Below are 26,730 nucleotides of genomic sequence, written 5' to 3' on the forward strand. Positions count from 1 at the left end.
ATCTTCACTAGAAACAAAGGTCAGTAAGTAGTTCTGTCTTAAAGTCCTAGAGGAATGAGGCCCTGCTCAATGTCATATATATTCAAGCCATAAGTATGGGTCATTGTTATTTTAACGTTAAAATACCTCTGTATAGAAGAGTATTAACCTCAGGCCTTCAGCCTTCTAGGCAAATGTAAATTGTGCAAGAGGTTTGGACCAGATTCTCAGGTGAGGCACTTCTTTGCTTCCAATGTCTCCGTAGTTCTCCATGTCTTTTAGACCTTAGCTAGCACTGGGTAGGGTGAGGTTAAATATAGCTGTATGACTTCTGAGGGGGAGCTAACCAGCTTTGGAGTTGGACATAGAAATACCCTCTTATTCTTTCTAAAGTCCCAATGTGATGCACACTACAGTCAATCAGGATCGAAAAACTTTCCCAGGGGATGGAGCCTGCGTAGGCAGGCTGTTGACTATGCTACAAAAGCCATGTTGAGATAGTTAGGAACTGAAGCCAGGGTTATGTTTTATTCTCTTCAGAAAATGAGGTTTTGAGGTATGTATAAATAATGCTGTGAATTAAATGTTTTGTCTGTGGAGGGAGCGTTGGGTATAAAGATAAGTTCTACCAATCTTGATCAGGTTATTAGGGGTTCCCTAACATTCTGCTTAGGAATGAGTCTTTCTAGATCCTCAGTTGCAGAAAGCTCAGAAAATAAATTACCCACCTTTTCTCAGCTCCCTAAACCACTTGTGTTTGTTGCTGTAGCTCTCTTCCTTTGGAGAAAAATGTCCTGCTGACAAAACTGAGTAGTGTTGGTCTGACGACTCACAAATGGGCAGATTCTTGCCTTCACGAGATTCTGCCTGTCTAATCTCTTGGTAGCTTTGGCGAGACCTATCATTTCAGGGCTTGGCTAGCTGCAAACCAGCAGCTGCTAACTTAGCAGAGGCAGCTTTTTAAATACAGACATGGAAAACCTTGAATACTTTTCCTTCTCCTTTATCAGAATGTTGACATTCTGTATATTAGTTTTGACATTGTAATGGAACTTCCCTATAAGAAAATTAAACTATGGTTTTGGTGTGAAAGTGAATTGTGTAAAGGGACTTCTAAAAACATTGCTGTCATGATAATGTTTCTGGTCTAAGCTTGACGGCCTATGGTTGTACTACAATTATAAAAGATCAGAGTCTACTTATGCTGTACAGACTCTCACCTAGGCTTTGTGATTGTTTTGACCCTTAGTCATTACTTTGTGATCTCTGTCCTCTGCTCTGATAAGAGAGGGACCAGCATCCTGAGATGTGTGTTACACAGCTGGCTCCTGGTACTCGGGGAAGTACAGCTGGGTTGCCCTGAAGATGGCTGTTAGCTACAGTTACGTCCATGCCAGTTTGCTCTAAGCCCTGCAGCAGGCTTTGGTGGGTGATGAGTCGTAAGTCATTTCTGTTTTACATTCTTATACAGATCTGACTGAAGAATAAATAGGATCTGTTCTACATGTGCATCTATATGCTTGCAGATACACAGCTGAATATTGAAGACATGTCTCTAGCAAGTGTTTTACTGTAGATTCTTTTTTTTTTTTTTGGTTTTTCGAGACAGGGTTTCTCTGTGAAGCCTTGACTGTCCTGGACTCACTTTGTAGACCAGGCTGGCCTTGAACTCACAGCGATCCGCCTGCCTCTGCCTCCTGAGTGCTGGGATTAAAGGCGTGCGCCACCACACCCGGCTCTTACTGTAGATTCTTGACAGACAAAAAGGGACAAATTGTTAAAGATGTGTTGTAAACTCTTGTACAGATTTATTTCATTTGTGGGATTGTTTGTTTCTGTGAGAAAGGGATCTGTCTGTATAACCCAGGCTCTCCTGACCCATCTGCCCCCCTTGTTTTTATTCTCTGAAATTTTCTTTCTTTTTTTTTTTTTTTTTTAATATTTTTTGTTTATTATGTATACCATACACATCAGATCACATTACAGATGGTTGTGAGCCACCATGTGGTTGCTGGGAGTTGAACTCAGGACCTCTGGAAGAGCAGTTAGTCGGTGCTCTTAACCGCTGAGCCATCTCTCCAGCCCTGAAATTTTCTTAAAATGCATTTTGATCATGTTCACTTTCTTTCATCTCCTCCTCAGTCCACCTTCACACCCATCCAGCCACATACTTCTGCCCCTCTTTCTCAACCCAATTAGTCCAATTTGTGCAACCGAATACTCTTCTTTGGTATGGGGCCTACCCTGGAACATTGGCCTGCCAGGAGTTAGACTTCTAAAGAAAATTCTTCTTTTCCCAGCAGCTGTCAAGTGTTAGTTTCTCAGCTATCATGGAAGTTCCTGCCCACCTTCCACCTTTCATGCTGGAATTTTGTCTGACATGAGCTTGAACATGTCTTATGCTGCAGTCTAAGGAGATGGCTTAACACTGTGTCCACTTAGCAGAATAATAGTAGAAGATTCTTACTTAGAATCTATGACCTCTCTAGCCACAGGTTAGTTGGTTATGTAATGATGCCAGGTATGGGTTTCATCTTGTAGGGGGAGCCTTAAATCCACCGGAAACTCCTGGAGCATTTGTGCTACTATTGCACCAGCAGGCATATTTTAGTAAGGCAGTCATTATTGTAGCTCAGTAAGTCGATAGCTAGGTAAGATCGTTGATGACATTTTCCTCCAGTCGTGTGTTTGCCACTCGCAGCACTTTGAAAGCTAGCCAGCTTGGGTTCTCCATGTTCCATATTCAGGGGTCTTAGAGTCAAGTTTTGTAGGGTAACTAAGAGGAATAATAATAATAGCCTACAGTGCTTGGGGATCTACGGGACCCCATTGGCCAACAGGTCCAGGACCATTCTTGGTACTTTTTATTTGCTAACATCAGGTGTCTAGGAGTATTGCTGCCTCTGTTACAGGGTTGTTCCATTTAAATTCTATATATGTAGATATTTTAGGACATTTTTTAGGGTAGTATGTTTTCATATTGCTTTTTCAAAAGGCCTTTAATGTTATCCCTGCTTATAATCCCACCTTTAATCTGCCATTTTTCATCCCCTACGCCAATGAATCCTGTTCCATTGTTCCCCCTTTCCCTTTATCATTGCATTAGGTAGGTTCCCTATAGACTCTTAATAGCTTCCTAACTATGTATTCCAAATGAAATAAACATATTTAAGATTCAAAGCTAACATCCACATGAGAGAAAACATTTAGTGATTGTCTTTCTGGGCCTGGGTTGTCTCTACTAAGAATGATTTTTTTCTACTTCCATCTATTTACATGCTAATTTCATAATTTACTTTTTAAACAGCTAAATAATATCCCATTGTTTACATGTATTACATTTTTGTTATCCATTAATAAATGGACACTTGGGCTGTTTGTGCCTCCTGGCTACTGTGAATAGAGCAACAGTGAACATGGGTGAGCAAGTATCTCTAGTAGGATATAGAATCCTTTGGTTATATGCCAGTGAAAGGTATAGCTGAACCATATGGTATGTGTATTTCTAGTTTTTTGAGGACCCTCCACACCAATTTCCATTCAGGTGGCACCAGTTTGCACCCTCATTAGCACCAAATGAGTGTTCCCCTTTCTCTGAATCCTCACTGGTGTCTGCTGTACACTGTTTTTTTTTTTAACTGTGGCCATTCTGAGAATAGTAGGATGAAATCTTAATGTAGTTTTGATTTGCATTTCCTTTAAGGATTAGGATGTGAACATTAAAAAATACATATTTATCAGTTATTTGTATTTTGTCTTTTGTTGACTCCCAGCTTTGTTCCAGGGTCTCATGTATCCCTGGCTGACTTGGAATACACGCAGACCTCTACCCCAAATGCTGGCACTCAAGGCTTGTGTGACCATGCCCCGACTATGTCCCAGTTTTAAATTGGGTTGTTTAATTTCTTGATGTTTAGGTTTTTTTTTTTTTGAGTTTTTGTATATTTTAGATACTCTGTCAGAAGTGTAGCCAGTAAAGATTTCCCCGCTCTGTAGATGGGGTGTCCACTGGACTGATGGTAACCGCTCAACAGAAGCTTTTTGTTTTCCTGTGGTCCTATTTGTTAATTATTGATCTTCCTGCCTGTGCTACCACGGTCTGTTTAGAAAGCCATTTCCTATGTTGATAAGTTGAAGTGTATTTTGTACTTTCTCTTCTGTTGGATTTAGGGAATCAGATCGTATGTTGAGGTTCTTGATTCATTTGTAGTTGAATTTTGTGAAAACTGAAAGATTTAGTTTCTTTTTTCTACATTAGCCATCCAGTTTGGCCAGCACCATTTGTTAAAAATGCAGTATATTTTCTAATGTATTTTTGGTGTTTTTGTCAAAAACTAGGTTACCATAAGTATGTTAGACTTAAATCTGGGTCCTTAACTCCGTTTCATTGATACTTGTGTTTTGTCTTTGTTTTTATTACTAGCTCTTAAAATGAGGAATTTTGATACTTTGAGCGGTGCTTTTATTGTTTGGAATTGTTTTGGCTATCCTGGGTTTTTGTTTTCTGTTTTGTATTTCTATGTAAATTTAAGATAGTTTTTTTCATTTTCTGTGAAGAATTGCATTGAAATTTTGATGGGAATTGCATTGAGTCTGTAAATATTTTTTATTAGTATGGCCATTTTCTTACTACTAATCCTGTTAATCCATGAGCCTAGGCCTGACCTCCCCTTTCTGATTGCCTTCTCTCCCTTAGTGCTAAAATAACAGTCACTGCCCACCTTCCCTTGGCCTTAACTTTAAAAATTTTTTGGTTGTTGCACTGGGGATGGAACCCAGATCTTATGCATACTGGGCAAGTGGTTTACTACTAAGCTAACCCCTTAGTTAGTCCTTGAAAAATTTTGTCCAGCCACGTAATATCAGCATAGTGGACCAGTATGATACTTTGGGGAAGAGACAGACTGTCAGGAGCCCTGTGAACTGTGCTATGGCACAGGTCTGGAGAACAAATAGACACTTGGAGTAGAATGATAAAAATGCACTGCTGGACTTGTGGGGGAAATCAGGTTGCTTCTGGTGGTCCTTATGAACAGGTTTAGAGAAAAAACATTTACTACATCAATAGCTAAGAACCAGGTATTAGGAGATGTGTTAATCTGCTCACGTAAGAACACCACATCTGATCTAGCAGCTATAATTAAAGTCATTACTTGATTAAGTTTGTGGTAGTTACTGTCATTTTCCAGTATCAATGTGCCTTCTCTACAGACCAAATAAGAGAATTAAAGGGAATATGTTTAGAATTGTTTTCAAATCCTTGATGGTGCCATTAATTTCTGTATTTCCTTCAGGGACAAAATGTTGTTTTGCGTTCACTGTTTTCTCTGGTAGAGAAAACTCCAGTGGTTTCCATTTGCCTTTTAAACCAGAATAGCCCTCACTCTACAGGTCAGGGAACGAGTGGAAATTCGGGGCACTTCAGAGTAAATTAATCTCCATTCTGCATTCTGAGATTGGGGAAATAATCATAGGATCTAGTAGGATCCCACTGTAAGTTAAGATTTCAGCCAGAACTCTGTAGTTCACCTCACATATCAGCACCTTCTTAACTAGAGGGTCTCTAGTTTGAGAGGTCTCCTAAAATCCCTGTCAACTCAGAAACCTTGTCATGTAAACCCTGAAAAGTCTTGTTTCGTTTTCCCCCAGTGTACAATTTTCTTTAGGAAAAGATGGGAGAAAGGTCATTGTATTTATAAAATGAAAAGCTCTATCAAATATACCTTTCATTTAAAAACATAAATAGAAGAGACAATGGATCTACTCAAACATTTCACTTTTGTAGACTTCAGTATGAGACATTTCATAACAAGCATATAAGGGCACTTATTCCCCAGAGCCAATCAGCTTTCAAGCTGATTGTTAAATTATTTTTAACTGAGGATATTCATGTTGATATCTGGCTTGTTCCACATCATCTTCAGCCAAGCTCTGAGTACTTAAAAATGTCTGACTAATGGTTGGAAGTTTGGTCAGAAGCATTTTGAACACTGGTTGTGGAAGAGTCTGAACACAACACTGGCAGCAGCTGCTGAGGCTCTCTCTACACACACACACACACACACACACACACACACACACTCTCTCTCTCTCTCTCTCTCTCTCTCTCTCCATTTGTCAGCTGGTCCATATCCTTCTCATAGTCACATTGCATTAACAACACTTCACCAAGCATTATCTCTTCAGGGAAGAATTTATGAACAGCTTCAGCATCTTTTAAGTCAGGTGACTTGGAAAGCCTACCTCTCTCCTTAGCAAGCTTCTGTTTCTTTCTTTGTTCTCCAAGTGTCTTCTATAAGTTGGCCTTTTGTGGTCAAAGTAGATGTAGTATCCTGTGAAGAGGGCACTGCACACTCCTGGGGCCCTGGCACGGTTCCAACCCGTCATCTCTGCCCTGCTGGGGTGTGTGCTGTGTGCAGGAGCCTGCCAAGCAGCTGCTAACTCTGACCATTCCACAGACACCAGCCTCTAATCCAGCTGTAAAGCTTTTTAGCCAATATCCACATTGGTTCCCCTTTTGATATTATAACAAACTTTTTTTTTTCTCAAGGGGACCTGGCCTTTCCTTCAAACAAGACTATCTATCCCAGTACCTTCCAGGACCTCTAGGTGAACAGGTTTAATAACGAATAACTAAGTTATTAAATATTAAGGATACTTATAATGAACTTGAAATCCTATCGTCCTAAGAAAAGCCAGTGCTGTGAAGCCATTTTGCTACCCACTTAGGTGGTGCAGTTTAGCCATTCTGTGTTAGGAGCAGTCATTGTTACCTAAGGTGGCCATGGCTTTGTCTCTTAGTGTATAAGAGATAGGTCTAGTAGTCCTGCATTGCTTTAAATGCTTGGCATATGGTATTTAGCTCCCAGTTTCTTTGTTTTATTTCATTAAGTGTTTGTTCAGAATATCCATTTCTTGCTATTATTCTTTTACTTGAAAATGACTGATAATACTAACATTGATAGCGTGGGTGAACTGGCTATTCCTACAAAGCAGATTGCAAAACTGTATTTTTAAATCTTTTTGTCAGAATTGAAAAATACTGAGTTCTTCCGTTTGGAATTCTCACTGTAGATAAAGTGGTTAATGCAAGTGGGATGCTAGTAGTGTGGAACAGGACAGGATGAGAAGTTAGTCAAGTGGCATTCCTCTTAAACTACATTTTGGACAAACAGTTATGCTCCCAATGTGGATATGATTTTATTTTTTATTTTTATTTATTTATTTTTTTGGTTTTTTTCGAGACAGGGTTTCTCTATGTAGCCTTGGCCATCCTGGACTCACTTTGTAGACCAGGCTGGCCTCGAACTCACAGCGATCCGCCTGCCTCTGCCTCCCGAGGGCTGGGATTAAAGGCGCATGCCACCACGCCCGGCTTGGATATGGTTTTATTATGTTGTCTTAGTTACCTTTCCATCACTGTAGTCAGACACCATGGCCAAGGCAACTTAGAAAAGAAACTCTCTCTCTCTTAAATATATATGTATACTATATAACTTTTTAATAACGTATTCATTTTACATCCCAATTGCAGCACCCCTCCTGCCAGTCATCCCATTCTTCCCTCTCCTCCTCAGAGAAGGAAGAGGTCCTTCATGTCTATCAACCTGCCCTGGCACATTAAGTTGTTCCAGAACTCTGCATCTTCTCCCACTGAGGCCAGACAAGCAGCCCAGTTAGGGGAAGAGGATCCAAAGAGAGGCATCAGAGTCAGAATGGGCCCCTATTCCAGTTGTTGGGGGATCCACATGAAGACCAGGTTGCGCATCTGCAGCATATGTCCGGGGTCCTAGGGCCAGGTCATTCATACTCTTTGGTTGGTGGGTCAGTCTCTGTGAGCCCCCGTGGGCCGAGGTTATTTGACTCTTTAGGTCTTCTTGTGGAGTCCTTGACCTCCTCGCCTCCCTCAGTCATCCCCCAACTCTTCTATGTGACCCCCAAGCTGTCTAATGTTTGACTGTGGGTCTCTGCATCTGTTTCTATCAGCTGCTGGATGAACCCTCCCAGAGGAGTTATGCTAGGCTCCTGTTTATAAGCATAGCAGAGTAATATTAGTAGTGCCAGAAAATGGTTCTCTCCAATGGGCTGGGTCTCAGGTAGGGCCAGTCTTTGGTTGGCAGTTTCCTCAGTCTTTGTTCCATCTTTATTCCTGCAAGACAGATGTTGGGTTAAAGGTGTTGTGCATGAGTTGGTGTCCTTATCCCTTCACTGGTAGTTCTGTTTGGCTACAGGAGGTGGCCACTTCAGGCTCCGTATCTCCCGTTGCTAGGAGTCTCAGGTAGGGTGACTTCCATAGACTCCTTTGGGTCTCCCATATCCCAGGTCTCTGAAAAATTCCAGAGATGCCTCCCACCTTCAATTTCAGTTCTCTCACCAGGCTCTGTCTCTTCCACTCTCCTTACTTCTAAATCCCTGCCCTGCCCCTGCTCCCCTCCCCATCTCCTTTCCTACCCAGTTCCCTGTCCTTCTCCCTCTCATGCCTATTTTATTTCCCTTTATGAGTGGGAGTCAAGCATCGTCACTTGGGCTCCCATTGTAACTAGCTTCTATGGGACTGTGGATTGCACAATGGTAGCCCTGTACTTTATGGCTGATACCCAGTTGTAAGTGAGGACAAATCATGCATATCTTTTTGGGTTACTTCACACAGGATGATTTTTTTTTCTATTTTGCTCCAAATTTCATGATGTCCTTGTTTTTAATAGCTCAGTGGTATCCATTGTGTTCCACATGTGTACCACATGTTCTTTATACATTCTATAGTTGAGGCATATCTTGGTTTCTGGCTATTACAAATAAAGCTGCTATGAACAAAGTTGAGTGCGTGTCCTTGTGGAATAATGGAGTATCTTTTGGGTATATGCCCAGGAGTGGTATACCTAGGTCTTGAGGTAAAGTTATTCCCAGGTTTTTGAGAAAGTGCCATATTGATTTCCAAAGTGATTGTACAATTTTGCACTCCCACCAGGAGTAGAGAAGTGTTCTCCTTTCTCCCCATCTCACCAGCATGTGCTGTTGCTTGAGTTTTTTATTATAGCCATCGTGAAGGGTATAAGATGGAATCTCACAGTTGTTTTGATTTGTATTTCCCTGATGACTGATGACATTGAGCATTTCTTTAAGTGTTTCTTGGCCACCAGAGATTCCTCTTTTGAGAATTCTGTTTAGTTCTGTACTCCACTTTGTGGTTATTTGGCTTGTTGGTGTCTAATTTCTTGAATTCTTTATATATTTTGGATATTGCCCCATTTTACCTGTTAAAGTTGTGCAGCCAGTAACAAGACCAAGTGCTCCTGAGCAGGAAGTGATGCTTTTCTTGGCTAAGAATAGAAGTGGGAGATAAGATACATACTCAATTTGCAACGCCTTGGGACTTGGGAAGTAATAGTTACAGAGTCAACGAAGTGGGAGGATATTACTGTAACTTGGAAATGCTCAGATTTTTTTTGGAATTGGGAGACACCCTTTTTGTTTCTTTTATGATTCTTTCATATTGTCATGGCAGTTGCTAGCTGCTGTGTTGTTGGAATGTATTATTTAGCTTATAGGGGGAGTTATAAACTTAGAGGTCATCTGGATGGCACTGTGGCAGCCTTCTAAGATCCAGCAGTTTTGGCCAGTCCACCTACAGAGCCACTCTTAGCTTTCAGTCCTGTCTTAAGATAAACAGGGATGGGGATAGGGTAGGTGGACATTACTAGGAAAATACAAGCTGTGACTTATGCTTCTAGTCTGTATTTAAGGCTTCATGTGCTACATACTTAGTTGAGCAAAAGTTGGTGCTGAAATAAACCCCCAAAAGAGAACGGGTGATAAAGTGCCAAAGGTACAAAACTGAGACTTACCAGCCCAAGTGATCTGGGGGTGCTTTCGTGGGAGAGACAGAACAACATAGAGGATATGTCTGTGGGGGAGGGGAGGGAGTGGGAAGGGTCTAGATGTGGAAAGGTGCAAGGCTTATACAGGTCATGGTTAGTAGGGTCAGGTTACTCACGAATACTGGGAAACTGGTCCTAGGAACTCTTGGGCTTCTTTCAGGCAGTGAGTCTGTGTGGTAGAGAGGCCTGAATGACAGGCAGGGACTGTCAGCTGTGGACAACAGGCTTTCCTGATCAAAGTGGTCCCAGGAGGATTATTATGTTACATGTGAGAGAACTGGCTGGGAGGGAAATGGCAATGAGACTAGTTTCCCTGCTTCCATGAAGAAGTCCCAGGAGTTGAGCACACTGTGGGTGGTAACGAAAGTTACAAGAAACAACTTTGCGTTGTCCACGCAGACATAGAGTGTGCCAAGCCTGTCAGTAGGACCAGGGTTTATCTGACTGGCACTGATCAGGTGAGAAATCACCATTGAAACTGTGGAACAGCAGTGTAAGTTTGTGCTTGAAGTTGTTAGAAAGGGGGGGATCCAAGCCAGACACAGTGGTGTCCGCCTGTAATGCCAGCACTTGGGAAGGCGGATCTCTGAGTTCGAGGCTACACAGAGGAAACCCTGCGTCGAAAAACCAAAAAAAAAAAAAAAAAAAAAAAAAAGAAAGAAAGAAAGAAAAGAAAGGGATCCAGAGTTCATAAAATCTTATGAAGCCTGGTGATTGGTCAAATCAAAGCTGTTTTAGTGGAGAGAAACTGGAGTAGGGAAGAAGAAGAAGGGAGGCTTTGAGCAGGGAGAGAAGGTGAAAACTGGGTTTGGGAAATTCACGTAGTTGTTGTCAAGGAATACTCTTTCCAAAATTGATTTTAGTGCCTTTGTGTTCTGAAGGTAATTTTCTCTTTCTATTCTAGTGATTCAAAAATAACTCCCGATTGATCCTCCCAAATTGCTCTCAGAAATGGTAGAATTTAAACTGTATTTACTTGAGAGTGTGTATGGACAGGAGCTTCAACCACTTCAGGGTCCTTTGATGATTCCTCAGCCATCATCTGTGTGATGGAAGAGGCGAGCAGAGTGAAATCCAGGTGTTCTGATTTATCTGAAATTTCTTTTTTGTTTTCCTATCTTCAAGTGAACTGAGTGAGCATATAGTCTGTCACACAGGTCATTATTACATGCATCAGTTCCTTGTTCTCTAGCCTTGAGCGATGCTTTTGAAATAGTTAAAAATAATGTTATGACCAGACCTTTAATCCAGGCTCTCTGGAGACATAAGCAGGTGGATCTCTGTGAGTTTGATGGCGACCTCATGTACACCGTGAGTTCCAGAACTGTCAGGGCTGCATAGAGAGAGCATGTCTCAAAAACAAGTGAATAAACTAATTATGTTATATTTAATTTAAAACGCCTTTAATCCCAGCACTTGGGAGGCAGAGGCAGGTGGATTGCTGTGAGTTCGAGGCCGCACTGGTCTACAAAGCGAGTCCAGGACAACCAAGGCTACACAGAGAAACCCTGTCTCGAAAAACCAAAACCAACCAACCAATCAACCAAACAACCCCCCCCCCCCCCGCAAAAAAAAAACCCTTTCATGTAGACTACAGGTACACCATTAGGATACTCAAAGTTCAGACAACTTACTAAGAAATGACACACTTATAAAGTATGTTGAGTGCTTAGATCACAGCTCTACCACCGTTACCACCTGACAAAGTACTGTCTTCAAAATTGAAGTCTTTCTACCTGCAGCTTGCAAATGCTGGAATCACAGGTGTGTGCCCCAGCTGTAGTGTCAGACTGGGTAGCTAGCTTTAATCACATAATGTATAGTATTATGGCTGTCAGGCATTTCAGTTCTGTAAAATATGTTCTCAGGGATATTTTTTGTTGTTTTGTGAGAAGGGGAGAGAGAAAGAGAAACATGTATTTTGGTTTTCAAATGCTGCCCATGAAATGCGATTTAGTATTTTATTTTTTCTAACTACAGTTTCAGTGTTATCTCAAAAGTTTTGAGTTGTTACTAAACTAGGCCTTGTAACTCTTAAATTATTGCAGTTTAAATAAACCGTCTTCTTTTAAACACTGAGGTTTGAGGCTAGAGAGATAGATAACTCAGTGGCTAAGAGCACTTGTTTGCTCATACGGAGGACCTGGGATCAGTTCCCAGCATCCACACCACATGACGACCCACAACTATCCACAATCCAGGTTCAGGGGATCCAATTCCTCCTTCTGACCTCTTGATACTGGGCACACATATGGTGCACATACATACATTCAGGAAAGACAGCCATACACATTAAAATAAATAAATAATTCTAAACAGACAAACAACTTAGATTTTGGGCCAGTGAGAAGTTAGAGACCCACACAGTGGAAGGAGATAACCAGTTCACATAAGCACGCCAGCTGAGGATTTTGTCAGAGTAAAGGTAGTATAAATCTTTTCTGGGGAATGTTCCTGTGTTAGGACTTGAAATATGACCCGGACTCAGTGCTTGTTTTAGTTTCAGACCTCCTTGAGCGTGCTTTTTAAGCTACTCAGGGGGTGTCTGATTATCTGTAGGCTTAAGCAAATGAATTTGCATCATTGTTGAACTCTGGACATTAGGACTTTTCAAGGTGGAAAATCAACTGCAAGTGAGAGAACTCTATCAGTGGGCTTTCTTCCTAACAGTCAGCACTGTGTCAAGTGTACCAGGCAGTGCCACTGAGCAGGTGAATTTTATGAAGTACATAGATTGTTTCTGGAGGGCGTTAGAAGTTGAGCACCAAGGAGAATAATGAACTTCACTGTCAGTCAGATGAGAACGATTGCAGCGTTTTGCACTTAAATGTCCACGACCGGAAGACTTTCTTTCCCCTTTTTCGTTTTCCTTTTCTTATTTTGAAAGAACAAACTCTGTCCTAGGTTTACTTGAAAATAACTATGTATTTCAAGCTTACCTCAGTCTTCTAGCTACTGGGATTCTAGATGTGAGTTATATCCAGACTTTTGCATTTCATATTTTAAAAAATACTTGCCTTATTTTATGTGAAGCTTTAACATATAGTCAAAACTTAGATTCATAGAGTCTATATTTTGTCAAATCCATATAGATATTTTGTGGTTTGCTACCAAGTGAAGCAATGCTGATCATTAAAAATAAAAACTACAGAGCTGTGTTGCCACTTCAGGACTGCCTGCTGCTACACAGTTACTTAACTGCGTGTGACTTTTGTTTTCCTGTTGTCTTTGTAGACATTAAAATTGTCATTTGAAATGTACTGTTAGGTAAATGGGATGTGATTTGAAGTCAAAATTGATTGATTGTGTACATATACTTGGGTGCTACATCTTTGTTGTTTACGAAAACGTTTAAGATTAGAACTGCCAAGTTAGAGAGGGTTGCTGTGTATTTAGATATAGTATTTTTGTTGTTTGTCTAACACAACTGAATGAAGGAGGCCCTTCAGTCTGGCCGGAACATGCTGCTAATCCACTTGGAGGGCTCAAGAGAGTAGCTGGGATTACACATGTGGTCCACCATCATGCTAGGCTTGGCAGCTCTGAGTTCTCAACACCCTTCTTGTTTGTCTTTGCCATGTTATTCAGTTAGGGAGCTTTTGCTGCTGGGGAGTGGTGTGATAGACAGCTAGGTTGATTTCACATCTTGGCTGTTGTGAATAAGGCCTCAATGAAAATGGAAGTGCAGACTTGTTTCCAACACACTGAACCCTCATCACAAGAAGGCATTAGTAGGATGGGTGGTGTGGAGACAGGGACCAGAGGAGCCAGAGTAATAGGACTCTGTTCCTGGTTCTGTTTCATACAGATGTGGTTGGGACAAATGACAACAGAATAGTTTTTTACAGTGGTAATTGTGATACTTTCAAGCTGGAGTGAATCCAGAAAGAAAACAAGAACAGTCTGTGTCTAGGAGCAGGTAAATGTTCACATGTTCCTAAAAACAGTTCTGTACATACATTTACCCATTGCTTAAAACTTATTGTGGTTAAAAGTAAGATAAAACTGAATTCTATATTCAGAGTGTACTGACTGCTAGGATCCCCAAGGTAACAATTAAAGCCTTAGATGCATGATAGCATTTGGATGCAGCTGTAGAATTCTATGCCCAATTAGAGCTTTCTGGAAACAAGACAGATCAGGTGTGACTCTTCCATCCCTTGTCTTCAATCCTGCCAAGGTTGTGGACCTGAGTCATCTTAAGCCAGTAAATAAGACCTGGCTGTTGTCCAGGGCCACACAGCCCATGTGCTTTTTAATGGTCCTCTGAAATTTTAGAGTGTAGACTGGCAGCTGTGAGTTAATCATGCTTTCTGGAGCCAGAAGTTCTGTGGAGCCTAGGCTGTGGGTTTTCCTATTGGGGGACACTAACTAACTAGGGGATGCGTATATCTGTATCAGCTGTTTGATGCCTTTGATCTCTTCTGGGAAGATGCTTGCTGTAAATAGCTTTGGCCAGGGAAAGGGCTGCAAGTTGATTTTATATTACTGTGTTCTTTGTAGTCCAACACAAAACAAATGTGTTATCTCTACTGCAGTTTGGAAGTCTGACCTGAGTATCACCAGACTAAAACCATTCAAGTTACTTTGGTTTCCATGTTCCAATGTGGTTTGATGAGATTTTACTGTAGCAAAAGAGAGGAAGTTGTAAATCAAGGCATATTTAAATATGTTGATGGTAACTGTTATGATCTAGATAGCAATGATGCCATAAAATTATGCTATGCAACAGATCTCACATGGGAGGTTTATTATGGAGAAGGTATATAGCGACTGTCTCTGGGCTCGGGTGGAGGGAAGAAGAGAGCAAAAGGAAGGAGGGACTGGCCTTTTATAAGGGGATATAGCACATGCCCAGCGGGAGGTATAGGGCTCCAGTTATGTTTTTGTTTTTTCCTATTTGAGAGAGTTCACTTAATGAAAAGGGGCCATGTATCTTGACCAGGCAACCTGCAAAAGAACTGAGACTGGTTCAGGCTGGGTGGGAGAGATGGAGTGGGTTCCACTGCAGAGTGGAGCAAGTAGTCAGAGGACACTGGTGGGGTGAAAATAGGTGCCAGAGTAGAGCTAGTAAGAGTGAGCTGTTCCAGGAGATGGAGAAGCCAGAGGTGAGGGCGCTGTGGGCTGAGGCTGGTAAGGAGGACGTTTGTAGTAGGATCAAGGGTAGTGGAGGTTTCTTCTGGGTGAGACTTCATAGCTAGAAGGAGCTGAGTAGGGGGACAGAAGAACAGTAGGAAGATTTGGGGTGAAGATAGAGAAAGCTTGTACACTGGGGACCTCCTGCCATTTACTGGATCGCTGGTAGTAGTTTTAAAGGTCCTGTATAATATCGATCTAAGGTGATGTTAGGAGGCCATTTGGAGTCATTGTCTAAGAGGTATTGGAACAAAGTTTGGCTCCAAAGGTGTCTAAGTTTAGAAGCCCTTACGTCAGGCACTAGGTGTAGGAGTCCGGGGTTCTCCAAGAGGCATCCCAGCTGGGAGCTTGGAAGTGTGGTAGAAGACACGGTTCCCATGAGTGAGGATCAGGCCTGAGCCCAGTGCATCCCGAGAACACAGGGAGGACTGGAATGAGATGGTACAACCTCATCAGTGAGTTGTCACAGCATTGCATTGGGACCAGAGCTAAAAGCCCAAATAGACATGGTCCACCTAGTACTAGGATTTGTGAGGGGGAAGAGGGAGACAGGGAGAGAGGGGATTGTGTTGGTAGAAAAAGGAAGCCTCAAAGTCAACAGTGTGGGTTGGCAAAGAGGATCAAATGTGGCCTTCAAGACCATGGCTAGGGGTACCTTCATCTCCAAGAGTACCAGAGGGGTGCCAGACAAGGTCAGTTCCTCACATCCAGGGAAATGTTTACTCTGACCAGGATGGGGGAACTTAACAGTCTCATTGGCATTAGATGGAGCACTCAGTGTCTATTGGCCAGAAAGTGAGCCTGTTGTGGGTGGACTGGAAAGAGGGTCCTGGTGTGTGGCTTTGACCCTTGACAGGGAGCACAAACACCAGGAGAGTCTTACCAAGTGATGGCGCCAAATGTTACAATCTATGGATGCAACCCCCCTCCCCCTCCTCCATCCCCCCAAGACAAGGTCTCCATGTTAGCCTTGGCTGTCCTGGCCTCGAACTCACAGCGATCCACCTGCCTCTGTCTCCCGAGTGCTGGGATTAAAGGCATGTGCCACCAAACCTGGCAGGATGCAACAAATCTTATGTGGGAGGTGTTGAAGTTATTTTTGCAAAACAGTGTATCCTTATTTTTTAACCCGGGCATCACACAAACAGTTGAGACTCCTTTATAATACAAAGCTTCACAACACAATCTGAGCAGTTTAAGTCTGTTCTTAACCTCTATGCTACTTTGCCTTACTCCCAGCAAATATCCCAGCTATGCCTGCACTTTGTAGCATTCCTTGGCTCCAGCTTCTTCCTCCTATCTTCTTTGGATCTCTACCCATGGCTGCAATCCTGTTTCCTCTCCTGCGCCCCCCCCCCCCCCCGCAGAAGTCCAGCCCTATCCTCTCCCCTGCTTACCGATTGGCTGTAATTTGCTTTATTGACATAACAGGGGAACAATTGGGGAGCAGAGTTTACACAGCATTTAGAAAAGAAATCAGAATTTAAGCTACAAAATAACCTTATGCCTACAGGGAGGTTTATTTGGGAGAGGGTATACAGAGGCTGCCTCTGGGCAAGGGTGAGGGAAGAAGAAAGGAGGGACTGGCCTTTTATAAAGGGATGCATATGCAGGCGGAAGATAATGTGACTTGTGGCTACAGAGGGAATGTGTCCCATCTTGGCAGCTAGTGATGACATATACTGATGTCCCTGGGTCCCTGGGGCACGTGTGCAGATGCCTGATTTCTAATAGTAGCAGGAGGTAAGATCAACTAAAGTCTGGACATCTTTGTTGTAGCCTTAGATGCTGTCTAAATACATCCCTATCCTTTTGATTGGTAGAGGCTAATGGGCTGTGAAGTTAGTACATTAATGTTGTAATTAGGCTCTGCACCTGCACCTTTATAGCAACCTCTCCATAATCCTTGAAGTGCTACTGAGATAGTCAGCTCTGTGGATATTTCATTGCATTATAAAGTAGGATTTATCCCCCTGGGAAGTTTTCAGTCTTATCATTTGGGAACCTGAAGCAAGAGGGTACCCATGAATTTGAGGCCAATTCTGAGCTATATGAGGATGGCCCTTACAGTTCATGCATTTTATTGCTTGGTCTTTAGTTGGTGAACCGGCTTTGGAAAGGATTAGTGGATGAGGCCTTGTTGGAGGAGGTATGCTACTGGGATTGGGCTTTGGAGTTGCAAAAGCCCACCGTCCTCTCATTCCTCCCCCCCTCTCCCTCCCTCTCCCCCTCTCCCTCCAATTCCCTCCCTTCCCCCATTACCCCCCTCCACCACTTTACCAGATGTAAGCTATTAGTTGTTGCTGTAGTTATGTGCCTGCTTGCCTGCTGCCATTTTCCCCTTCCATGTCATGGACTCACCCATTGAAATTGTGTAGCAAGCACCCAGTTAAATGCTTTGTTTTATAAGGTGCCTGGTCATGGTGTCTCTTCATAGCAAAAGAAAAGTAAGACAGGAGTTGGTACCAGGAGTGGAATATTGCTATGACAGGCCTGACCATTCTCTTTGAGGAAATCATGCAAAATGCTGTGAGTTTGGATTAGGAAAGTGGTTGAATGAATGCTGAAAGTGAGGCTCAATGGGCCATCCTAGTAGGAGCTTGGAAGTATTTGTTGAAAGCAGTGCGAATTGTAGAGCCCTGACTCAAGAAGTTTCCAAGGGGAGCAATATTAGCAACTTGACTAAAGGTCATTTTGGTGATATTTTAGCAAAGCGTATGCTGCTTTTTGCCCTTGTCCTAAGAATTTGCCTTAGGTTAAAGTTAAGAGTTTTGGTCTAATGTCGTTAAGTGAAAGAGTTTTGAAGATAGCCTACTGTTGATTCTGTTGTATTGTTATTGGTGATCACTCTTACTCAGTGAAAAAGAGCAAGAACGGCAAAAACAAGCAAAAAGCCAAAACCACAATGAAGTGTTAGAGAAGAAAAAGGTCCCCATGAAATTTAATTTTGGGGGCCAGTTCTTATGCATGGAGATGTGAATTTTAAAGAAAAGCCTGATTGGAAATGGAATACAGGAAGTGGTACTCCCAGGGAAAGTACCCATTCAGCTAAGCTTCCAACTTGTGAAAAGGAAATGCCTAAGTAATCTTCTGAAGTTAAGGAAAGCTTATTCAGCAAAGAAAATCATTAACACTTGAAAGCCTATGCAAAGAGGAGGGGTCCCAGGTTCTAGCCCAAGCAAGCAGAAATTGGCAGAAGCTGCTGTATCCCTTCTGGATATAGAGTCAGTAAAGATACAGGAATTAAGGGGTTCCAGAGTCCTCTCTGTGGTTAATGAAGGCCACTAAGGCCAGGTTTGTGGCAAGAGATGCCAGAGGCCATTGTATGAAGATGGGAAAGTAAAGCCTGAAATGTATTGCAGGCCCCAGGGTGCTGGAGATGTCAGAGTTGAGGAGAGCTGCATTCAATCGAGGAACCAGCCCAAGAGATAGAGATTTGTTACAGTCAGCAAAGCTGGAAGGAGTGAGAGCTCCAAAGGGCCATCTAAGCAAGCCCTTTGACCTTAGACATAGAGTTAACAAGATTTGGAGTTTGCGCTGCTGAGTTTTGGTTCTTGCTTTGATTAAGTATTTTCACACTATGTCCTGCTTCCTCCCTTTTGGAATAGTAATGGTAATGTATATTTTGTGCTATTGTATGTCAGAAATTTGTAATTTACTTTTTGATTTTACTGGGAAATATAATCAAGAGATTGTCTTCACTCTCAGAAGAAACTTTGGACTTTGGACATTAAACAGTATTGAGACTGAGGGCCTATGGGAGGCTTTTGAAGTTGGGCTGAATGCATCTTGTGTTTTGTTAGCTACATGCCTGTGGGGACCAGGGAATTAATTGTGGTGGCTTAAAGGAGAATGGCCTGCATAGCTCATAGATTTAAATGCTTGGTCCCTAGCTGGTGAAATCCTTTTGGGAAGCATTAGGAGATGAGGCCTTGTTTGGGGATGTGTTTCACTGGGAAAGAGTTTTGTACCAGGTCCCTCCCCATTTATGGTTTGTGGATCAGACATCAGCTCTCATCTGCGGGCCACAGCATCATCCCTGTCTACCTGTTGCCGTCCTCCCTGCCATGATGGTCATGGGCTCACCCTGTGAAACTGGAAACAAGAGCCCAATTAAATACTTTCTTTTCTAAGTTACCTTAGTCATGGTGTCTCTTTGCGGCAACAGAAAAGTAACTAAGGCAAAGTTGAGGCAGATTTGTTTCCTTCAGTAGAGAATTAAAACCCTTAGAGCTCTGCTGAAGAATGTAGATGATGGAACAGGCAGAAGCTAATTCTAGTCCCTTCTCTCCATATGTTTTGATAACAGTGTTCTCACAGCATAGCCCTGACTCACCTGCAGCTCATTATATAGACCGAGATGCCTTCTGACTCTGTGTCTGCCTCCCAGGTGCTCACAGGATTAAAGGCATACACACCTCTCCCGCTTTTGAATAAAACAAAATCAATTATTATTATTTTTTTTACCTTGACCCAGACTCTGAGGTGAATACACAAGTCAAATTTCCTGAGTGTAAAGCTTCTTGTTAGGTAAAAGAACACACTTGAAGGCTAGGTACTGCTAGCAGATGTCATAACTTCCATACTCATCTGAGTAAAAACACCCATGGGGGAGTTGTGCTGGCAGCTTGACAGGCCCACTCCCGTTTGAGTTCTGGAGCACTTTTTGCCAGCTTAGTACCTGGCCCCTGATCTGAGGCTCATAGCCCCAGGTTGCTAGAGGCAGGTGTGAAGGCACTCAGGGTGCTTTTTATCTCCTGTGCTGATTTGGGGGTGCAGGCACCCTATCGTTGCCACCCTGGTGACACCACAGCTTTTGTCTGCTTGTATGAACAAGCAGCCACATACGAGGTGCCAGGCTAAAGACAGGTAGTCTTGAGTCAGTGTGAAGGGACTACAGGACTACAGCTGGAAGAACAACTGTAAACAAAGAAAAGGTTTCAGTGGAATAATGAGAGGCTGAGGAACAGAAAAATGTAATTACAGTTTTTTTAATTCCTGAATTTTAACTGATATTTCATATGAATGATTCTTAAGTTAAAAAAGAGGAAATACAGAAAAAAGGTTGAAGAGATCACAATAAATTAGAAGGTAAAAGAATGTACTATTTTGTCTACGTGTGTGAGTCTGTGACTTTTAAGCATTGCAAATTGCACAGACCAGCAAAGGAAGGAATCTGCTCCCTTTCCTGTCCTTTAGGAGGAGGGAGCTGGAGAGGTACATGAGAACCATTGGCTGGAGAAGAGGCCAGCACCAAGCCATGCACAGGTGCACAGCCACTAAGCTGTCTGGCAGACCCTTCTGCACCTTCCTCAGTTTGCATACCAGCTGGAACCCAGATAGGGGGAAAGCTGCTCTTATAGTTCCTTCTGTCTCAGATGCTAAGAGAAGGAAGAAGACATGTGATCACAGAAACATTGCAGACAAACTGAGAAATTGTCAGCAATAGTGTATTTGTTACTGGAAAAAATGATTTATTTTGGCTCAGTTTGAGAGGTTATAGATAATATGGTGGGAAAGACATGGTTGTGAGAGAAAGCCTGGTGTCTGGAAGTGCTTGCAGCTATGGCAGTAGGAGCTAGAAGGCGGTTAGTTTGGCAGGCAGTACACAGAGAGCCCAGTCCACAACCACATGCTAGTGATCTCTAGCTCAGTTCTCTGTGTCCCAGTGCCCGCCAGCCAGGCTTCTTGTCTAAATAGTTCCTAAAACAGTGCTGCCAGCCAGAGATAGTCTTGAAATGCATGAGTCTATGGGGGTCAGTTTATATTCAAACCATTACAGAGGGGGAAGAAATGCCAGAAGGCAAGAGAAGACAAATCTGGGAGCCTTGTAGACTGCCTCTGTGTAAGCCTCAGCGCATGAGGGTTCAGGAACTTGGACTTCCTGAAAGCTGCTGTCGTGTCTGTGGAAGAAGTTGTAATAGGTACTTACACTCAGTTTTGAGAGGATTGGCAGAAAGGATAGCTGCAAACTATTCTGATCTGCCTCTCCATCTGGGGCTCTGGCAGAATCACTAGACTCTTTTTCTGAGGCACAAGTTTACGTTCCTCCGAAGTCCAGGTGACATAGCTTTGTTGATCTGAAGAGTCTGCTGGTGTCTAGCAGTACTGGGCTTAGGGATCATAGAGCTTAGAGAAAATTAGGAAGTTTATTGGAAATATTAACAGGGTTGGGTATCATCTGACTGATGAAAGTGTACACACACACACACACACACACACACACACACGCACACGCACACGCACACAGACACGCACACAATGGGAGTAGCTCTGCTGTAAGGACTAAGTTGCTGGCTGACAACAGTTAGCCTTGGGTCTCAGATTGGGCCAGGCAGTGGTTGGACATTCCCTCAATCTATGCTCTATTTTTATCCTTGCACATCTTGAGGGCAGGGTAAATTTTGTGAAGAAGTTCTTGTAGGTGGCTTGGTGTTCCCCTCTTTTCTTTTTCTTTTTAAAAATATTTTTTTAATTTATTCATATTACATCTCAATTGTTATCCTATCCTTTGTACCCTTCCATTCCTCCCTCCCATTTTCCCCTTACTCACCTCCCCTATGACTGTGACTGAGGGGGACCTCCTCCCCCTGTATATGCTCATAGGGTATCAAGTCTCTTTTTGGGAGCCTGCTATCCTTCCTCTGAGTGCCACTAGGCCTCCCTCCCGTTCCAGGGGACGTGGTCAAATACGGGTCACCAGAGTTCGTGTGAAAGTCAGTCCCCACTCTCTACTCAACTGTGGAGAATGTCCTGTCCATTGGCTAGATCTGGGCAGGGGTTTGACGTTTACTGCACGTATTATCCTTGGCTGGTGCCTTAGTTTGAGCAGGATCCCTGGGCCCAAATCTGCCCATCATAATGTTCTTGTAGGTTTCTAGGACCCTCTGGATCCTTCTATTTCCCTATTCTCCCATGCTTCTCTCACCTAAAGTCCCAACAGGATGTCCTCCCCTCTGTCCCACTTTCCTGGTAAGTGAAGACTTTCATGGATGTGCCCCTTGGGTTAGTGTCCAGGTATAAGTGAGTATATACCATTTGAGTCTTTCTGCTTCTGGCTTAACTCACTCATTATGATCATTTCTAGTTCAATCCGCTTGTCCACAAGTTTTGGGAATTCCTTGTTTTTAATAGCTGAGTAGTATTCCATCAGAATGGCTAAATCAAAAATTCAAGCGACACCACATGCTGGCGAGGATGTGGGGAGAGAGGAACACTCCTTCATTGCTGGTGGGAATGCAAACTAGTACAACCACTTTGGAAATCTATCTGGCGCTATCTCAGAAAAATGGGAATAGGGCTTCCCCAAGACCCTGCTATTTCACTCCTTGGCATACCCAGAAAATGCTCTAACACACAACAGGGACATATGCTCAACCATGTTCATAGCAGCCTTATTCATAATAGCCAGAACATGGAAACAGCCTAAGTGTCCCTCAGTAGAAGAATGGATAAAGAAACTGTGGTACATATACACTATGGAACACTACCCCTCTCTTCACTAGGCATTCTGGGTGGTCTCCTCAGCCTTCCTGATCCCTGCTACTAGGAGTCTCAGCTAGAGTTCAGGGAGGATGCTTGAATCTCACTCAGAAGGGGAAATAGAATAGAGTGGAAGTATTTGAAGACAGGTAACAGGGTGGGAGAGGGAGCTCGGAGAGGAATGAGGGTGGAGATGAGACCTGGGGAGAGCGAGCAGGAGTGGGAGGACAGTGGCTCGCAGAGAGCGGAGAACTCGTGGGCGGTGGCATCTCTGTGACAAGCTGGAGATCTGTGGCAGGATAGGTTCCTGGGAGGCTATGGGGGACTCTTCATTTTTATGCTGTGAAGGTGTTTCAGAATGGGCCTTAGGGACACCTAGCTGACACCAAGAACCCCTTTGTCTTGGTGCTGTCTGGCCTTTGTTCACAAGAGGCTCTGGCTCCTCTTTTTTTAGCATCTTGACGCATACTTACCTATTTTCATGTACGCAGACCCGTTTGCACAGTCACATACCCTTCTCTGTATAGACATAGCCATACAGCCTTTCCTCCATAGACAGCCTTCTTTGTGTTCAGAGGCCAGGTGGGACCCTCTTCGGACTTGCTTTTCCCAGCTGGCAGCAGGTTGGTTATGAAGAGCTCTTACACTTTGGGAAGGGGGATCAAGAACCAGAACAGCCCGGTATCAGTGTTCATTTGAGGAATTGCTGTAATTTGCAGTGCTAACACAAGGCCCAGTTTCTTCTGTGAATCCTTCCTTTCTGGTACAGTGTTCTGAGTTCACCTGTACACAGGAGGCAACCACCCTTTTACACATGAGCTCATTCAGTATTAGATTGCACAGGAATGAGAAGTCCTGTGCCTGTGGGGTGTCCTGTCTTGATCTCTACAGATGGAACCAGTCATAGAAACCATGTGTAACACACTAGCGTGCACTTCAAAACTATATTTGTGTTTTGGCCAAGCTAAAGTAACATTATTTTACTATTTGGCAACTTTCAGTTGGTAATTAAGTACAGCAGATCCTACCATGAAATTATCCAATTCAGTTGTAGCACTCGTTGCCCCAAGGGCTCTGATTGAAATGCTTGTGACAAGTAGGACACAAGTAGACTGAGGCAGCAAAGTGCTACGGTAAAGAACTGTGAGAGACTTTGGCATGTTGGTTTTTCCCAGTAGTATGACAAGCAGTTTCTCTATATATCTCCTGGATGGCTGTCATAACTGAGCCTTCCAGTTCTGGGAATGCTTAAACTTTTAAGTCCCATGTGACTTGGTGACTTAGCAAGCTTGAGTGCTAACTTGCCACTTTGGGCAGGTTACATATTTGTGGTAGCCCTCAATAGCCCACTTGAAACAGATGCAGGGTTTGAAGAGATGGCTCAGTGTGTGAAAGAGTTTGTTCTACAAGAGTTCAGTTCAAATCCTCAGCAGGCACATCAAAAATCACTGGAGAATGTAGGCAGGAAACCTGTAAGGAAGACAGCTCCTTCTGATTCACTGAGGAACTCTACCTCAAGGCAGTACAGTGTGGGAAGTCATAAAGATACTAGGTATTCTGCCCTAGCCTCCACCTCTGTTGCACAGGTTATCACACTTGCACACACAGGTGCTTGTACCACACAGAAAAATCAGTCTATGGTAGAATTTCTCTAATAACCCATCTTAGGTCTGAAACAAAATAATGTATGTAAAACCTTTAGTATGATGCAGGCACAAAGTGTGGCCACAAATTTTAATGGGTATATTCTGTGTGTGTGTGGGTGGATGGATGGATGGATAGATGGGATAGTACATGTTAGACTCATGCTCATTAGAATGCATATTTACAAATACAGGTTTGTATTACATACAGATAAAAGGAAAATTTGTTGCAGTCTGGAGCTACACATGCAGATGTATCTCAGAAATCTTGTTAGAACAGGCTGAATCAAGCCTCAGAGGGTCCCTCTTCTGAGTTTTACTGCTATAAACTGTGGGGAGGAACGAACCCTATAATAAACTCTGCCTTGGATTGCAATCCTTAGAAAGGCTTAATAGCAGCTCTTGGTGGGAGGCTTGTAGCAAGCATGCAATAATGGGAATAAAGAGAAGGGATTGTGTTTGAGAGAGGGTCGAGTGGCAGTGCTGCCGTAGAGCTGTGTTGTGTGCAGTGACAGTGGCAGAGAGAGGAGTTTTATGTACTTCAGTGAATGGCAGAGGAGATGTAGTTGGATGAGCAGGATCTCTCCTATTTGAGTGAGATCTCCAAATGGATGTTGAGCAGAGTTCCTGGTCTAGACCTTAGAAGAGAGTTCCAGAATGGAGGCAAAGTTCCCGGCTAGTGGTAGCTGGTGGACCAGCTCAAGGCTGTCAGCTGTACAGTTGGACAGTCTGAGAGCTCAGGTGCAGCCTTAGGATCTTGATGTAAGCTGCAGAAGAGGGTTGAAGAGTGACTGAAATTGGAGCTTACTATTATTTAATGTTTTATAACTTAATTATTACTTAAATATTCTAGGTAGATTTAAGTATGGACATTAAGAAGAGAAGTGTGGGTCTCTAAAGATTTGCATTTAAATGTCTTCACAATAGTTATGTCTATGATTTTGAAATTACTTTGTTCAGAGGGATCAGAAGATTACCAAAAAATATTTTGGCTTATTTATTATAGTTTTAAAGCTATTTATAAGGGCTGGACACATGTTACAGCATGCACATGGAAGCCCGAGGAGCACTTGTGCTTTCATCATTCCTCCATTTGAGATCCAGGCATCTAACTCAAGTGCCCTTCCCTATAGAAACATCTTTGTAGGATTGTTTTTTTGGGGGGGGGGCAGGGTTGTTTGTTTTTTTCTTTTTTAAGCAAGTTTTTTTTTTTTTTTTTAAATTGGCTGGCCTCCAACTCAAGATGCTTTTTTCAGCTTTCAGAGTTGGGATTACAAGCCACATGCCTAGATTGGTATACTTAAGTTCTATTTTAAGAACTTTTCTTTAATAAACAAGTTTCTAAGATGGTTTATGGGGGTACTTTATAGTTTTACAGACTATTAAAAACATGGCCTAGAAAAGATCAGTGTTATTCTCTATACATATGCCAAGACATACGACTGCAGTTACAATCGCCTCAGAAAATGCTACTTGGTAAACCGAAACAGAAAGGTTTGGCCTTTCAAGTCTGGCTCATTAGTAGTTTGAACATTTTGGTTGGAAATCAATTCTCTCTCTCCCTCTCCCCCTCTCCCCCTCTCCCCCTCTCCCCCTCTCCCCCTCTCCCCCTCTCCCCCTCTCCCCCCTTCCCTTCCCTTCCTCTTCCCCATCCACTCTCCCCTTTGGCAGGGGGTGGGGGGTGGGGGGTACAAAGAAAGTCCTCTCAGTTGAATTGTGGTTAGTGGTCCTTTTCATGCCTTCTTAAGGCTCCCTGTCTTTCCATGTTGCCTTAGGGAGAGAAGGATAAGAACAAACAAGGAAGTAGCATTTATTTGCCAGCCAAGTTTAAGAAAATTTAAGGGAAACTGAAGATGTGAAGAAACCTGGCCAGCAAGGAGTCTGCTGGCTGAGGAGGGAGTACAGCTAAGATGCAGGCTGCCCGCAAGTGAAGAGACTTCATACTCACGAGTGTGGCTTCTGTTCCCTCATGGCCTGCTGGCCAGTGTGTCGACAACAAAGAAGGCTATCACCAGTTACAAATCCTTGACTTTGTACCTACAGAAGCATGAATTAAAATTAATGCTCTTTCTTCATAACAGGAAAATTCAGCAAAGCTCTTCCTGGCTGTAGAAGAGACAGGGCAACTGCCAAAAGGTACAGAGAGGAAGACAATGGAGTTGATTACAAGTGAGGAAGAGGAGGAGGAAGAGGAAGAAGAAGAGGAGGAGGCTGGAAGTGGAGAGGGCTGTGTGCAGAATTGTGCAGAGCTTTGGGGCGGGGTGTAGTTGGGAGCTGTACCTGGGGTTGGGTGGGAGCTTAATCAAAGGAAAGCTTCTTCCCTCCCCTTTAAATAGCAAAAACTTGAACATGTTTCCGTATTGGGGAGAAGACATTATGAGTGCAGGACAGAGGGTTTGCTTGTTCAGGTTTCCAAAGCTGTAAGAGAAGCATCTACCTGGGAAAGGGTAGGACCCCAGCTGGGTTAACAAGTGGTGCGCTCTCGGTGTGCTTGCAGCTAGACACAGGTACATCCCTACCCACTCCTGTAGATGTCACAGTAATTCAAGGGCAGTGTTGTTTTCTTCTAGTCCCAAATTTATACTAATGCTGAACTAGTCACATGACTGGGG

The 26,730-nt window shown here is 43.1% G+C and overlaps 1 protein-coding gene and 1 long non-coding RNA gene across 3 annotated transcripts in view; one reads left to right on the forward strand and one right to left on the reverse strand.

Annotated features, from left to right (window-relative positions):
* Positions 1-26,730, forward strand: part of CCNY (cyclin Y) — a 115,580-nt gene that overhangs the window by 9,588 nt on the left and 79,262 nt on the right. The window lies entirely within an intron of this gene.
* On the reverse strand, positions 7,230-25,249 carry LOC311597043. Its single transcript, XR_014779069.1, has 3 exons — positions 9,974-25,249; positions 9,234-9,299; positions 7,230-8,128 (listed from the first exon to the last, which is right to left on the reverse strand). It is a non-coding gene; the product is annotated as an uncharacterized lncRNA (long non-coding RNA).

Source organism: Acomys minous, assembly GCF_964271855.1.
Source record: "Acomys minous genome assembly, chromosome: 5".
Lineage (NCBI taxonomy): Eukaryota > Metazoa > Chordata > Mammalia > Rodentia > Muridae > Acomys > Acomys minous.